This window comes from Lactuca virosa, chromosome 5 (genome assembly GCF_052849685.1).
Source record: "Lactuca virosa cultivar CGN04683 chromosome 5, Lactuca_virosa_CGN04683_v6, whole genome shotgun sequence".
NCBI classification, from domain to species: Eukaryota; Viridiplantae; Streptophyta; class Magnoliopsida; order Asterales; family Asteraceae; genus Lactuca; species Lactuca virosa.
This window is the reverse complement of record NC_136430.1, coordinates 441,526,640-441,542,272: the sequence shown is the minus strand read 5'-3', so window position 1 is coordinate 441,542,272 and position 15,633 is coordinate 441,526,640.

Here is a 15,633-nt window from a genome sequence, read left to right as displayed (position 1 = left end):
ATCTTAGTGGCCCCGGGATGGATCGAAAACCTAGATCGGTGTGCCTCCTCCATCAATATGGTACGTGCCCCGCCCACAAATGGCACCCAGATCCGACCCTGGAAGGTCATAAGCCCTCTGCTATCGGTAACAAACTCTGATACATATCCGATAACCCGCTCTCTCTTGCGGTTCTCCGGTCTCACGGCCTCAGCCTGGGCCCCTCGGATGGTGTCCAACACCGGAGTCATCACTGTCAATCTCATACAAACGTCCCGTATCAGGGCGCTCTCCGCCCTACGACTCAGGGCATCGGCTACAACGTTAGCCTTGCCCGGGTGGTACAGGATCTCACAATCGTAATCCTTTACCACGTCCAACCATCTCCTCTGGCGCATATTCAGGTTGGGTTGATCCATCAAGTACTTCAAGCTCTTGTGGTCCGTGTATATGGTTACACCGAACCCCATACAGATAGTGACGCCAGATCTTGAGGGCGAACACTACAGCCCCCAACTCCAGATCGTGGGTGAGATACCTCGTCTCGTGAGGCTTCAGCTGCCTCGATGCGTATGCTATCACATGCCCTCTCTGCATCAGCACCGCTCCCAGCCCCAATATCGACGCGTCACAATACACCACAAAGTCCTCCATCCCCTCCGGAAGGGCTAACACTGGGGCTTCGCACAGTCTCTGGCGAAGTGTCTCGAAGGAGGCCTGCTGCTCTGGTCCCCATGAAAAAGCAACACCCTTCCGGGTCAACCTGGTGAGTGGCACGTCGATCTTGGAGAAATCCTTGATAAATCTCCGATAATAGCCAGCCAACCCTAAGAAACTCCTGATCTCGGTGGGGGATCTCGACACCTCCCAACTCATAACTGCCTCAATCTTGGCCGGGTCGACCAATATCCCATTCTGGTTAACGAGGTGCCCTAGGAACTGGACCTCTCATAACCAGAAATCACACTTTGAGAATTTGGCATAAAGCCTCTCCGATCTCAAAACCCCAAGTAACTCTCTCAAATGCTCCTCATGCTGCTCTCTGGATCTCGAATACACCAGTATATCATCGATGAACACGATCACCGAACGGTCCAACATCGGTCTGCATACTCTGTTCATGAGATCCATGAACGCCGCCGGTGCATTGGTGAGCCCGAAAGGCATCACCACGAACTCGTAATGCCCCTAACGAGTCCTGAACGCTGTCTTCTGGATATCCTCATCTCGTACTCTCATCTGATGATATCCAGACCTCAAGTCGATCTTGGAAAACCAAGACGCTCCATGCAACTGATCGAATAAGTCGTCGATCCTCAGTAAGGGGTAACAGTTCTTGACCGTCAGTTTGTTCAGCTCCCGGTAATCAATGCACATCCGGTGTGAACCATCCTTTTTCTTGACAAAAAGGATCGGCGCTCCCCACGGCGAGCTACTCGGCCGTATAAACCCCTTCCCCAGCAGCTCCTGAAGCTGCGAGGATAACTCCTGCATCTCTGGTGGCGCAAGGCGATAGGGCGCCTTGGCGATAGGCGCTGCCCCCGGAACCAAATCAATACGGAACTCTACCTGCCTCTCGGGAGGCACACCCGGCAACTCCTCGGGGAAAACATCCGGGAACTCACGCACTATCGGGACCTCACCGATCGACCTCGGTCTCTCTGCATCTACTCTCGTATCCACCACATAAGCCACAAACCCACTACAGCCCTGCTGTAAACTCTGCCTCGCTCTAGCGGCCGAACAAAATGCTGACCCAGAACGGGAACCCTCGCCGTACACCGTAAGTACTCCCCCACTGGGGTCGCGTATCGTCATCAACTGTCGCTGACAGTCAATCACAGCTCCGAAACGGCTCAACCAATCCATGCCCACTATGACACATACGTCCCCCATAGCAATCGGGACTAGATCTATCGGAAACTCGACACCAAAGATCTTGAGTACACATCCTCGAATCACATCAGTAGCATACACCGCTCGCTCGTCAGCTATGGAAACTCGTAGAGGTCGACTCAACGCCTCACGCTGGGTACTGATGTGCTGACTAAACGCTAGTGACACAAAAGACCGACTCGCACCCGAGTCAAATAACACCAAGGCAGGTACAGAACACACAAGAAATGTACCTACGCATATCACAATATAAGCATAACACTACAAACTCAAAATAAACAGAGGAAAGAATACATACCAGCTACCACATCGGGTGCTGCGCGGACCTCCTCCGTTGTCAACTGGAAGGCTCTCCCGTGAGCCTTCGGCGCCTCGGCCTTCGCCGGCCGACTCTCTGTAGCTCGAACAGCAGCAGGGGCAGATCCCTGAGAAGCTCCCTGAGCTGACCCTCGTAACTGCGGACACTCGGCCTTCCGGTGTCCGGTCTGGTTGCAGTGAAAACAGACTGCAAACCCCTTGGGGCAATCCTTGGCCATATGCCCCTCCTTGCCACATTTGTAGCAAGACCCTGCTCTGCACACTCCATCATGACTCTTGCCGCACTTGCCACAAGTGCGGCCCCTCTGGCTCCCTGATCTCGAATCGGCGGGCTTGGCCCGCTTGGCTGCCGGCTGAGACTGTGCCGGTCGCCGATCCCTACCCTGAGACTCCGCCTCCTCCCTAGCATGAGTCTCCAGCTCTATCTCCCTCTTTCGGGCATTTGCCTGAAGCTCGGCAAATGTCCGGTACGTCGAGTTCGCCACGAACTCTCGTATATCCCTCCTCAAAATGCTCAGATATCGGCTCATACGTGCCTGCTCGGAGGACACGTGCTCTGGGCAGAACATCGCCCGCTCATGGAACATCCTGGTGATCACTGTAACAGACTCTGTACCCTGCTTGAGGGTCAAAAACTCCTGGGCCAAACGCTCCCTCTCCACCGGGGGAACGTACTCTTCTCGGAACATAGCAGTGAACCTCTCCTAGGTCACTGCAGCAAGCTCAGTAGGTGAATAGTGCGCCGTCACAAACTTCCACCAGTCCTTCGCTCCCAAGCGAAGCTGGTTCAACGCGAACCGGACTCTCAAATGCACTGGAGATGAGCAAGTAAAGAAACATCCCTCAATGTCTGATATCCACCTCATCGCTGCAATCGGGTCCTGGGTCCCATCAAACTCCGGTGGTTTTCTGTTGCATAACTCACGAAACAGCAACGCATCACCACCCTGCGGCCTAGTCGCAGCTATAGCTGCAGTGGCCGCAGCAACCGCAGCCTCAAAAAGAGCAGCGTATCTCTCGTCAAATGTCTCTATCAGTGTGGTCTTGATAGACCCGAACATCTCTGGTATCTCTGCCCTGATGGCCGCAGCCACCTCCTCATGAATGATCCTACGGATCTCCTCATCACTAGTACCGCTGCTCTCTGGTGTGTGGCGTGTCCCAACCATGATGTCTCTAAAATACAACATAATAAATATCAGGGACTCGCTCGAGTATACTCGCACTCGATAACTCCACCCTACTTGCTCCTTAGTACCCAATGGATTCTTACTTAGGGTGCGCACTGCTCCAGTGTCTTCAGTAGTACGTGCCCTATACTACCGTCCACACCGCATCAGCATCCACTCTAAGTCCTCCTCCTTGGATCCCAAGTCCCAAGTACTCTACTCTCTTTAACCATATGCTACTCACTAGCGGCTCTCTCATAAACTCCTCGCTGCTATCTAAACACTCTCAAGTATCCCTAGCAGCAAAACTCCTAGACTAGGGGATCACATATCAGGCCACTCTAGTCCTAAGAATGCCTAGTCTACTCTAGCATGCATAGCATAACTCATCATATATCATAACATAATATATCTCATAACACTAATTACAAGGGTATTTTGGGAAATCACCGTTCGGGCGCTGGCTGATCGTACACACGGCTCTGCTCTGTTTATCTCAAAACTCTTTTTACTCTTTTAAAAAGTTTTTAGTCATCAAAATTTCTCTCAAATCCTCAGTTTGAGTTCAGATACGCCCGAAGATGAATCCGAATCCCTCAAACCAAGGCTCTGATACCAACTTGTAACACCCAAATTTTCAAAACAATTTTTCACATTTTATAAAACACGTTTTCATTCATAATCGTTATAAAAACACCATTGTATCACATAACATCATATCCCAAGATCATAATAAAATCTCCCCGCGTGTGTACTGATCAAGCCGGCGCCTTCCCGCGATCCTTGCTGGTATCTGAGACACATAACACAACACTGTAAGCATAAATGCTTAGTGAGTTCCCCAAAATACCACACATAACACATATTAGCCACTCGAGGCTATAACTCTGTTTGACACTCTGGTCAAAGTGTCTATGTGGGACCCCCCAGTCCCATAACTCTGTGGGCCCTCTCGCCCTAACTCTATGGGTCCTCTGACCCTAACTCTGTGGACCTTCCGGTCCTAACTCTGAAAACTCTGTAACATACATAGCATATAACACATAGAAATCACATCATGCAAAAGCATACACAATACTCTGTCTCATAGCTCTAATTACCACTCTAGGTAAAGTATAGTGAGAAGACTCACCTCGGCTAACTCGGTAAAGCTCGAACTCTGTAAAGTCGGGTCTAGCCTCCGCCTAATCATATGAAATAAACACTCTGAATCAATACATCTCTCAAGGCTAGACTATTCCTCCTCTTAGTACTCTCAGAAGGGTAAAAGACCATTTTACCCCTCTCATGGCTCAAAGACCCTAACGTTGACCAAACCCTAAAAGTCAATAAAAGTCAACGGTCCAACTTTTGACCCGACTCGCCGAGTGCACAAATGTGACTCGGCGAGTTCAGTCGTGAACTCGAGTCCTCTATTCCCCCTCTGACTCACTGAGTCATTCCCCCAACTCGGCAAGTCACTCACTGAGTGATTCACGGGAAACCCTAACCCTACTCGCCGAGTCTGCCCTTGGACTCGGCGAGTTCATGTCATGCACCAACTCAAATGACCTCCTGAGGTCAGATCTGTTCCTCTAATCCATAGATCTGGCCTTCCCAACCACTATAATCACGTAAAGTCTCGATCTTGATGCACAAGCAACATTTATATGACCATATATGATGATTTAGCCCCAAATACCTTAACCCAAGGCCATGACCTCTATTGTTCTTCATAAAGCTTGATGAATAAGGCTCTCTGGACCTCTATGGATCCAGATCCAAAGCCTTATCACCAGAAGGGGCTATTTGGACATCAAATCTAACCAACAAAGGGTCTAAGAAACCCTAAATCCATATGATCATCATAAGAACAGAAGGAGAGTCGAATTACTACCTCAAATGTGAAGATCTTAGCTCCAAATCCACATAATAGCAACCTCCTATGCTTCCTCTTGGCTAGTACCTCCTTCTTCTTGCTAAACAACACTTCCAAGGTCAAGAATGGCTTCCTTTCTCTCTCAAAACGCTCAAGCACTCTAGGGTTTCTCTCTATGGTCTGGTAGCCGCCATTGAAGGCCATAAGGGCCTTTAAATAGGTCCCAAACCCAAGAAATTAGGGTTTCATTAAACATCGTGGACTCGCCGAGTCCACGTATGGACTCGCCGAGTCCGGTCATTAACCCGGATGGAGATTCGCGACTCTACTCGGCGAGTCTGAGCGCCTACTCGCCGAGTCTTTCTCCAAAACTCAATAAAATACATAATTTAAGATACCTGGGAATCCGGATGTTACATGTACTTTGATGGTAATTTCTGTTACGTTTTGCCCTGTTTCAAAGGTTTTGTTCAGATTCTTGCACATGTTTTGTAAATTTTTGGTTTTGATTTTTCGATTATTTGTCATGTTGAAATTATTTTGGTTTCCTACATGTGAAATTTTTAGTTGAAGTTCGCTAATACTTTCATAGATGGATTGAACTTACCTAATTTTCCCTCATACATGTTCATATTAGTTTATCTTTCTAATGTTCTGATTTGTTAATTGTGCAGACACCCGAGGTTCTTCATTTGTCAAACCATATTAAGGAGAAGCTGAAAGAAGTTGATCAAATGGTAAATTCTTAAACAGTACAAAATGCAACTTTATAATATTAACTAGACACTGGTACAATTCCTTTATGATATTTGGCATGCCATAAAATATTACATATATTAAAACAGAACAAATTCCATAGGAACGAAATTCATTTTATTATGTTTTTGTAAAATGGAAAGAAAATAAGAATTCTATCAGATTAATTCATTAGTTTTTAGTCCGCATTATTCTCTATGGATTTCCACCCAGGTTCTTGAATCTTTGCATATCTAACTAACTTTTGGAAGAATAGCTTCTATCAGATTATGTATTGTTCCTGATATGAGGCACATAACCTTTTTTTTCTTTTGCAATACGTATTGCACTGATAAAGTGCTGCGTGGATAATGATGTCTTATATTTTCTGGATTTGTGTATGTTTGACTTGATAAAAATGCTTTTATTTTCAATCTATTTTTATGTTAAAAGTTCACATAATTTAAAAGTTATTGATGTGAAATTCGTAGTTGAGTGATTCTTTTTTGTGTTTGGGTTTTGGAGAGCATAGATATTTGCTATATAATCTGTGTTCTTTCTCTTACTCTTTTTGGATGCTGCTTTATAAGTAATAACAGATGGTAGTATTTTACTTAATCAGTTCATGTTACTTTACATTGAATTTATTTAGAAGCCCACATCTTATATCTTTAGGTTATACTTACTTTTGGTATGTTTAAGGGCTCATCAAGAAGATGCACAAATATTTTACCTCAAAGGATAATGTGACAATTCATCCAACTCAATATGCCATCAGTTGGCGTTTGAAGTTGATCAGTGGTAGTATGTTATTGTTGTTTTATCATCTGATATATTGTTACATTCTTTTGTGCTATAATTTGATTTTATTTATTTGTCATTAACATCTATGAGGTTTTCATGTTTTGCATTTGTGTATTCTGCAAGGCAAAATATATTTATGATTTTTTAAAATGTGGTCTACTAATTTCAGGTCTAGCATTCCCTCCTCTTTACTTCTATAGTGGAGGACTCTGGGAGTTTCTTGCTACAGTTAAACAACATGTCCTTATTGTCAGGTTGGTGGTTTAGGTCCAAAAGGGAATCTTTTTGCAATTTTGGTCCTTAGTTCATAGTTTTTCAACCACTTTTGGTACCTGGGTCGTCCTCTAGATGTTAACTTTATGAAAATGACCATTTTGTCCCTGTCGCTGTTGCCTTAGTCTCTTTTATTTCCATTTTCAAGGAGCATGATGAAATTTTTCTCTATTCCTTAGAAACTATTGTCATATATGTTGAAGGAGCATAACTAAACCCTATCTTAAAAAATAGAAATACTCATTTCATGGTGTGATAATGCATTTGGTCTCTGGGTCTCAACTTTAGCAGCCCATATGTTAAATTTATGATCTGACCATTTTTCCAATGTCTTCTTCATCTCATTCCATTTCCATGTTCAAGGAGCATAACTTACCCCCAACAAAATTTATCACTTTTCTTAAAAATGTATCTGTCAAACGTTTAAGGAGCATAATAACTATATCCTAATAATCCCTGAGAAGATTCTCTAAAAAAAGAATATTTTTTGAAATTTTGGTACTCATTTCATGGTTCCATAGCGTTTTTGATCCATGGGTTTTCAATTTTAACAACACAGATATTAAATATTTCAACATGAACCATTTTGCCCTTGTCTTCTTCATCTCTTTCATTTCCATGTTCAAGCAGCATTATTAAAACCCCAAGAAAATTCATCTTTTTCCTTAAAAAAAATTTGCGTGTGATATCTGATATGCTTAAAAATTATTCTTGTTTTTGTTTCAGATCATCAGAAGACAGAAATGTATTTCTTGTGAATAACTTTCAAGATCCTCTTCAAAAGAACTTTGTCTTCATTGGAGCTTCCAACATCTCTCTCTTGCATTCATCTTCATTCAGAGGCTCTTCCTCTTATAAGAATCAAAAGATACTTGATACAGTTACTACATCAGAAGACAATCATTTGGGCAGCAGGGAGCAAAACAACAGGCAGAGGAAAAAAACTCACAACCCTGCCCGAGATCTTTCCATTCAAGTTTTAGAAAAAATCTCTTTTGTTACAAGGTTTGCCCGGGAAACAACTTCCCAACTCTTCTGTGACAGCCTTGTTGATGATCATGGTCAAAGTCAAAGTCAAGGTCAAATTGACTCTGGTCAAAATCTTGGACTAGTCTTTGGTCTGAATGTGTTAGGTCAAAATCATATCCTAGTTTGTTGGTTTGTTTATGAGGAGCTTAAATCATGTATTGGCTATCTATTAACTATTTTACTCGCTTCAAAATCTTCTTGTAAAATTGGCTGATGAACAACAACATTGTCATCACAGCATAATCTGCCACATTTTATATTAATTTCTGAAGATTGTAAAAGCTTCCATACCAATCTTAATTTATGTATTTCAATTACTAATCTGTGGTTATTTGATAGGATAACTGGAGCAGTCAAGAGCAACTAGAAATCTGAAGAAAAAGCTAAATGACTATATACGATGATGCCAAGGTAAATAATCAAACCGTATTTAGCTGATTATTAATATTGAAATACATGCAAAATGTCTAATAGGGTAATAATAAAAATCATTTCCATATTTATATTGCCTCATAAGTTTGTATATTGTAGTTGAATGCTATTTAGAGGCTAAGGTATAAAACATTCTGTTAAAACATTATACTTACATAATCTAACCTATGAAGACATTGTAATTTTATTATTTTTCCTATTAAATCACTGTACTTTGAAAAAGTAAACATGTTTGGTTTTGGATACCAATTATAGCAACATAACTTCAAAATTTTTATAATTAAGATAGTTTACTTTCAAAATCTAACCAATTGCATGCTACATTATACTCCAAATCGAAACATTCTACTTTTAGAATATAAACTCGTTTAACCATGGTTATCAATTATAACATTATACTTTATTTAAATACATTCTACTTTTAGAATATAAACTCGTTTAACCATGGTTACCAATTATACCATTATACTTTATTTTTTCTCCCTATTAAGACATCATATTGTGAAATAGAATCAACTGTAGTACTATACTTTCAATTGCATTGTTATAGTTTCACTATTTAACCTATTAATATATTTTCATATTACGATTTTAAATCTTTTATAGTAAAAATTGTGCATTGAAATTTTAACAATCAGGGCACAATACTTCTATTTTTCCCCTTATTTAAGAATTTATACTATGATAATCTAACCAATTATAGCATTATAAATTTCATATTAACCTTTTACGACTTTTTAGTTTTACTTTTTTCCTATTAAGACATTTCACTTTGAAAATCTAACTGATCAAAGACATTTTACTTTTAAAATATTAAACTTGTTTTTATTCTGGTTACCAATTATATCATTATACTTGCATTGTTTTCATATTAAGATACTATTCTTTGAAATCTAACCAATTACGGTTTCATATTTTTGCATATTAAGACATCAATTCCTTCTGGTCAGGCTTTCAAAACTAACCTATTCAGACGTTATACTTTGGTTATCTAAACTTGTTTGATTTAGGCTACGAATCATACCGATACTGTTATAGTTCATTCTTTTTACAACTATTTTTCCTATTAAGTTATTGTACTTTCAAAATCTAACATTGTACTTTCAACTATTTTTTCTATTAAGACATTACACCTTTTTTTATTTTCCTTCTAAGACATCAACCTAGTAAGACTTGTATTTTGCAAATCTAAACTTGTTTGTTGGTTAACATTTATAGTATTTTATATTCAAATTCTAAACGTTGTACTGTTAACTTTTTTGGTAACCAATGGTTATCAAGTGTTGTTAGTGATCGAGTAAATGATCATTTAGTTAAACTCCTAGTGATTAGAGATAAGTTATGAGGAACTTGATATCTTGTGTAAATAGGTCTGGACGAGATGAATAGCAGAGAGGTAGAGAGGTGGCGCAACTAACCATGTACAAATTAGTTTCCGTCTATTGGTTTGGTGAGTACATGTCAAGTTTGAGTACATAGCAAAGTGATTGAATATTTGTGAATTTGTGAAATTACTTGATTATAAGTATTTGAAGTTTGAATCTTTATGTCAATTATAGTCATGTTAAAAGAAAGACACCACCAATAGTTTAATAAGAAACTTTAGCAGGTTATATAAAGAATTGTTTGAGATTATATCACTATTGGTGAGCTTTCATTATTATGATAGTCCCCCTTAGACAAATCCTTTCTATAATAGTAGTAGATTCCCATGAGAGGAACACAATTAAAGGTTCCCATGAGAGGAATGCAGATATAGATTCCCTGGGAGGAACATAGTGATTGAATAGTAATAGATCTCAATAATGAAGATATAATGGTAGTATATAGATCTTAGCAGTAAGATATAATGGCGATATATTTGGTGATTGGTCTCAGGAAGGGGACATTGTAATATCAAGAAATGGCGAATCTCATAATCGAGATACAAAGGTACAATACAGTGACAAGTTCTGGAGTGAATTGCCATTTTTGGGGATGGTTTGTAGATTGTACTCTGAATGTGAGTAATTCCTATACTTCATCTTAGTATGTATATAATGTAATTGGGGAAATCATTTTGATAGATAAGTGCAAAGTCAATAATATAACCTGGAGGAAGTTTATTTAAAGTGAATATTATAACCTGAAAGAAGGTTATTTGAAGTAAATAATATAACCTGAAGGAAGCTTATTTGAAATGAATATTATAACTTGAAGGAATTTTATTTGAAATGAATAATATAACATGAAGGAAGGTTATTTGAAGTGGATAATATAACATGAAGGAAGGTTATTTGATGTAAATAATATAATCAGAAGGAAGTTTATTGGTGAGCCTATATGTCAAGAGCCAATGTGATTATTTGTAGGTGAGCCTACGTGGTAAGAGCCAATGTGATTATTTAGTGATTAACCTAAAGATAAGAATCAATAGTATTAATGAGCCAATAGGGCAAGAAACCAAAGTATTATGTCATGAGTCCGTGAGACATTAGTCACTTGCTATTTAGTGTGCAAGAATGTCAAAAAGATATTTGGGAGCCTATTTGGCAATAAATGGTTGTTGTAGGAAACCTTACCTATTTAAAAAGTTAAGAATTGTTATATATATATATATATATATATATATATATATATATATATATATATATATATATATATTATTGATTGTGATTGTATTACATTATTGATTCTAAAATCATGTATCTCACAAGTCTTCGGACTTACGTAGTTTGTGTTTGGTACCAGAGATTGAAGTTTAAAAATGTGTTGCTATAGGAGGACTTTGATGGATATAAAGAAGGTTGTATAATCTTTTCTCTTTTACTATGGTTGTAGATATTGATTATGCAACACCAAAAGTTATAACTCTAATAATTCGAAAAAGTTTTGTTAAACTGCATGCTATTGTAACTAAAAATCATGGTGAGTGTGCAACCATAGTGCATAATAGTGTTTTGAAAATATGGGTGTTAAAAATAAACAGTTTAAACTCATAACAATAAATATGTAAAAAGATAAGTGGGTAATAATTGATAAAAAAAAAATAACTAATTTCTCATGTTACATATAATTCACTTTAAATATATACAAATTTTTAAACAAGAAAAGGTACCTTATGCTTAAGTGATGAAGGAAAGTCTTAAATTAAAGATGCTACCGAGAATACATTTGATGAGAGAAATTTATTATAGTAAATGAATTAGTTGTGAGATCTGTGTATTATACGAGTTGATTAAAACAAAAAGTTATATGTAACGCCCGCAGATTCGGGCTAGTCAATTTAGAAACAATAAACATCAAAAATGAGTTTTTGATGGAAGATTATTTAGAAGGATTAATCTTTTCCAAGTGGTAGTATATGTTACAAGGGTTCCGTACATATAAAGAACGTCGAAATCCAAGTTATAACGAAGAAGTTATGACCTGTCGAAGTTTTTCGGCAAAACCGGCACTGTACCGGGAGACGTAAATAGTGAATTTACGATGTAGGACTTTTAGCCTTAGAAATCTAAACAAAAGTTATAGTATATGTTAAACCGAGAACATACAAAAAAAGAACGCCCAAATCTGACTTCGTATGAGGAAGTTATGAATTTTCTAAGATTTGGCGTAGCAGTGCACGACCCGAAACTCGAATTTTAGATCGAGCGGTTTTTGGCCTACGCGACCTAAATGAGAGTTGAAGATCTCATTAATAGGAACTCAACGCTAAAAAGACAGACGAAAACGGAGTCCGTATGTAGAAGTTATGAATTTTACGCGGACATTTAACAGTATAATCTCCTCGTACTGTTAGATTTAAGATAGGTCAAGAATTAGCCGACGGAGTCAAAATGAAAGTTGTAGATCTTGTTTTTACCTACGCGTGGATATAAAGAACGTCGAAAACGGAGCTTGTATGCGAAAGCTACGGGGTTTAGAACATCGAAATCCCCCTAGCACCCGAAGGAAGCCCCGAGAAAAGAGCCTTTCGGCTCAGAAACGCTGCTCCAAGCAAAGCCCGGTTTTTAAGAAAATCCGCTGTAAGTAAGCTACGCATATGCTATTTTTAATATAGCTTCTAATTAATTATAGTAACGTTATTAGAACCTTATAATAATTTATTTGGGCTATTATTATGAGTTATATAGAGTGTTGTTTAACGCTTATATAATAATAATAATAGCTAGACTATTAATTAGTCTCGGTGAATGTTAGACTAAATCCTAGTGGTAATGATACTAGGTTCTGTCGAAGGAAATTGTTTTAAGAGTAACAAAGCGCTGTCTGAGTTCGGAATCACCACCTTACCAGGTGAGTGCATAGTTACTTTCATCTTACACATAGATATGAAGTATTTTATATAAACTACGTGTTATGTGTGCATATTACCTGTATACTTGCTATCTATGCTGGATGAACGATTTTATACAAGTTTTATATGATTTAAACTGTATATGTATTTATATCTACATAATATGTTGGGTAAAACATGGGTAGATGAAATATGAGTTGGACGATAAGTCGAGAGGTAATATAGACCATGAGGTAAGGGTGAGAGGTGGACGATGTGAGAAGCCTTTTTCCAAATGCTGGCCCCGTCATCTAGCAGAGTATGGATGACAACCACGGACTATTCTAGACAGTCCAGTGGAACACTAGCATGCTCGCAACCTGTAGGTGTTGTGAACGATGTGTTCACCGGTGTGCTCTAAAAAACCCATTGACATGTATTGCGAGTGGACTCTCGAAAATGATACTGTCAATAAACGAGATAACCTTGACAGATGCGCCTAAAGGACTCTACCGGCAGAAGCGCCTAATAGAGAACCTCATAACCCCGGCAGATGCGCCTAAAGGACTATACCGGCAGATGCGCCCCATAAAGAATGTCACAATTCTGGCAGATGCGCCTAAGTGATAATATTAGCAGTTGTGCTTGACAGATGTGTCATTAGCAACAATGGATTTCGTGTCTATTCCTTAGGATAATCCTTAGGAATGAATGAACGAGGAATAACTGATTCTTAGGGTAGATCCTTAAGAGTAAAGAAGATAATGGGGATGAGTAATTGGGTTGATTGTTGATATTTAAACATAATATTATATTATTGTGGGTTGAAAACCCTATGTACTCACCAGGTTTCCCAACCTGACCCACTCAAGCTTATTTGAATCACAAGTGCCGATACGAAGTTACATTACACTGAGAGATTAAAGAGGTGTAGATCACTAGTGATAATGAATGTAAGTTCTGTTTATGCTTATGTTTCTGTATTGACGATAACATCCCAATGTTTTAAAATGAATAAAAATACATTTCTTCGGAAATGTTTTGATAACGTATTTATCATGTTTTTCTGAGAACAATTTCCGCAACATTTTTATTAAAAGAGGTACTCTGATTTTTATAAAGCATAAACAAAATCGGTATTTTCTGGCCGTGAAAATGGAGATGTCACATTATATATGAAAGTCTAAACATTAAAGATTTTTAAAATAAAAATTCGAAATAAATATGATCAGAATGATAAATAAGTGAATAGTTCAATTAAGTAATAAGAGAAAATTGTTGTCATATAACAAAAAATTATATAACATAAAATTATAGGTAGATAATATACTCATATAATTCAATGACATCCACTCACGATTTGTGTTTAAATAAAACTAAACATGATTAACGATTTAATATTACAATTTAACGTTGTAATTGTTTATTTAGAAATTGCTTATCTAATGATTTTTCTTTTTAATTTCGATCATGATGGTTAATTGGTATGTTTGTAAGTTAACGCAATGTTGCTCTTTCTATTAATTAATTAAAACCCACTTCTTTGGAAAAAAAATTAATTATAACAAAAATAGTTTTTTGATCATTTTTATTTAATTTGACTTTTTATTCTATATTTAAAACATTTAAACATTTTTAACTATTTTGAAAAATAGTATTTGGATATATTTTTTATAAATTAATTTAATAATATGATTTAGGTAATGAATTTAATATAATATTTAAAATAACAAATAAGTGTATTGTAATAATCATTTTAAAAATCTACCAATAATAAAATAATATTTTAGATTTAAGAATATATTTTAAATTACCGTCATTGTCTAAAATTAATATTTTTAATTCATCGCTACATTTAACTCTAGACAATGCAACATATAACTATCTATAAGTGAACATTGTTGTCTCAAAAACTCCGAAATTTCAAGAATAAATCTTAAATCTATTGAACGGTTCCAGAATTTCCATCAAAATTTTCATTTTTTTACTTGAATCTAACAAAAATTTAAACAAATATAGTAATGAAAACTATATACAATATTAGCGGCATGAAATCAGACATTAGATTGAAAAAATATGGTATTAAACAATTCAAAATGGACATTTCGGATATAAACAGATAGATTCTATCGAACAAACAAAAAACTTCGAAGTTTGAAGATCAAATCCAGAATGGGACATTCAGGAGTAAGCGATCATTCTTCAAAAACCGAAAAATGATTATTTTCTTTAAAATGCTCATTTATAATGGTTAGTTTACTCAATATCCCTTTTTAAATAAAATAAATGGGAAATTAGCGACATTTGACCTTTTTCCATTTTATTTATATCTAAAGCTAATAGTTTATTTCCATTTGAAGCAATGAAGGTAGTCTAAAAGTAAAACCACATTAAAAAACATGTTAATATTAAATCATTAAGAAAGTTTACAACTCTGAAAATGTTAAAAAGTAAACAGGTTGTAACTCATAATTTATAGTAAATTATGTCATTAAATTAATTGTTCAGGAATTGTTTTTAAATAGCATAAAATTAAAGTCAAAAATGAATTTTATCATGTCATAGGTACTAATTAGTGAATTATAGTAAATTATGTCATCAAGCTAAATTAGGAATTTTAGAATTAAAAGGAAAACATTAATGTAATTGAATAATTGATATCCCTTTATTATGATATTTATTACAATTATTACATATAAATATTATGTGGAATTTAATAAAGTGGAAAAAAAACCAAAAAATATAATGTGGAATTTTTTTAAAAAAAAAACACAAAGTTAAATATGGCAAAATGAATGAGAGTATGACATATGGTAAACAAATATTTATTTATTAGAGTAGGTGATGATGTAAGGATGAAATTAATTAATCTGCTAATCAAA